Genomic DNA, 2348 nt, shown 5'->3' with positions numbered 1-2348 from the left:
AGAGAGAGAGAGAGAGAGAGAGAGAGAGAGAGAGAGAGAGAGAGAGAGAGAAATATTCTGTAACCAACACAGGGTTAAGATATAATTCAAAAGATAATCATTGAAGTTTACAATTGCTCTATTACTACGCCCGCGTCCTTTTCTAAATCACTTCGCGTCTATCTATGAATTGTTTATAAATCTGGGCTCATCAAATTAAAATAATATATATTTTGCTCTGAAAAGAATAAAGAGATACCTTCCAATGGGTAACGCTATTTCCTCAGAGATGAGAAAAAGCTAAATACATTTGAACATGAAATAGGCCTAGGCGATGGGGTGCATTACGACAATACAGACATTTTAATGTTATCCATTAGTATATGTTTCTTGTTTGTTTGTTTATTAGTTTGTTTGTTTATTTGTTTGTTTGTTTGTTTGGGTTTGTTTGTTTGTTTGTTTGTTTGTTTGTTATTGCTTTTTTTTTTTTGGGGGGGGGGGTCTTTTTTGGTCAGCGTTTTACAGCGATCACAACTGCTTCAGGTCATATGAGCGCGCAGGACACACGAAACATTTTCACTTTTGCCCAAGTGGTGACCGAAACCTATTTTGACCGATTTTGGACCACCAAGGGAACTTAAACGTGCGCAACTTGCACACGGAACCTCCGAAATGTTTCACCCTTGTCTGAGAAGGCTAGGTATAGATTTTCCTACCAGAAGATTAGGGGCGTGGCAGATAGACAGCAGTAAGAAGGAGCCAACGAGTAGCAGTAGAAAGGCTGCAGAAAGAGTCAGGAGCGCAGTGGAGAGGGCAAAGGAGGTGAGGGGGTGGAGGAAGAAAGTGAAGTCGAAAGCAGACGACAGAATATTGCAAGAGAGAAGGAAAGAAAGTAAAAGGAGAAAATTTTAGAGAAAAAATTCTTTCCGTCGCTACCTGGATTCGAACCTGGGACCTTTGAATGAGAGGCGAATACCTTATCTTCTAGGCCACAAGAACACCCCCCGAAAAAACAACAAAATCAAATAGAAAAACAAAAACAAAAAACCCTATTCCCTGTATTCCCTGTACTACCAGTGCTGGTAGGTCGTGTATATTATCGGCTCTCATCTCGTATTGTTCATTTACTTCACCCTCTGAGTTCATCCAGGTCGTCCCATACTGACCATCAACATTCTATCTCAGTACAGCCTACAACTCTTCAACAAGGCGGGTTCAAAGGGCGAAAGGCAAGTACAAATAGATCCAGAGGTTTTATTTTGTGTGTTTGTTGGTTTTGATTTTGGTTTTTTTTTTTTTTTTTGTACCAGTAGTTTCGAGTCCTCATACCAAATAATAAGGATTTTATCTTTCATGGGAGACCCCTTTCATCTTTCAGGTGGGACCCCTTTTATCTTTCATGGGAGACCCCTTTCATCTTTCAGGTGGGACCCCTTTTATCTTTCAGGTGGGACTCCTTTTATCTTTCAGGTGGGACCCCTTTTATCCTTCAGTGGGACCCCTTTTATCTTTCATATGGACCGCTTTTATCTTTTAGGTGGGACCCCTTTTATCTTTCACGTGGGACCGCTTTTATTTTTCATGTGGGACCCTCCCGCCTGCCCCCACCCCCACCCCCAACCCCCATTAATGCTTTTATGCTTTCTTCTATTCTACGTTTCTCCTCGGATGAAGTCGTCTTTAAGACGCTCTGCTTTCTCCAACGCTGAAAAGACAAAATTAGAAAGACAGTAATCAGAGAAATGGTGGGCACTTATGATGTCATGCATCACATCCAACACCATAGAATCAAATGGTTCGGACATCTCATGCGATTACCAACACACCTCCCAGCACAACGTGCCTACATCCAAAAATTCGTTGGCAACAAAGCAAGAGGGCGAACAAGAAAGACCAGGATAGATGGAGTCAGGCAAACACTACCAACTCACGGCATCCCCCTGACCCAAGCTCTCCGGCTGGTGACAGAGAGACGTCTCTTTCCTCACGAGACACCCAAAAGGGTAAAAGCAGCATATTAGACATTTTCTGTTCCTACAGGCCTATCCTTCATAAAGCTTTTAATGCTATTTTTCATTATAGTTGTTCTGTTCCTATGTCTGGATGAAAATAGTCTCTTTCTGTGTGTGTGTGTGTGTGTGTGTGTGTGTTTGTTTGTGTGTGTGTGTGTGTGTTTGTGTGTGTGTGTGTGTGTGTGTGTGTGTGTGCGCGCGCGCGCGTGCGTGCGTGTGTGTGTGTGTGCATTAATATATTGCATGAGAAGAAAGGAAGTAGTAGGAAAGGTTTTGGGTATTCCAATGTGAAAGCGCATTGAGCTACTTTTTTCGAAATGCGTTATATAAATGTTATATTATTATTATTTATTAGTT

This window comes from Aplysia californica, unplaced genomic scaffold (assembly GCF_000002075.1).
Source record: "Aplysia californica isolate F4 #8 unplaced genomic scaffold, AplCal3.0 scaffold00255, whole genome shotgun sequence".
NCBI classification, from domain to species: domain Eukaryota; kingdom Metazoa; phylum Mollusca; class Gastropoda; order Aplysiida; family Aplysiidae; genus Aplysia; species Aplysia californica.
Note: the sequence above shows the minus strand (reverse complement) of the source record.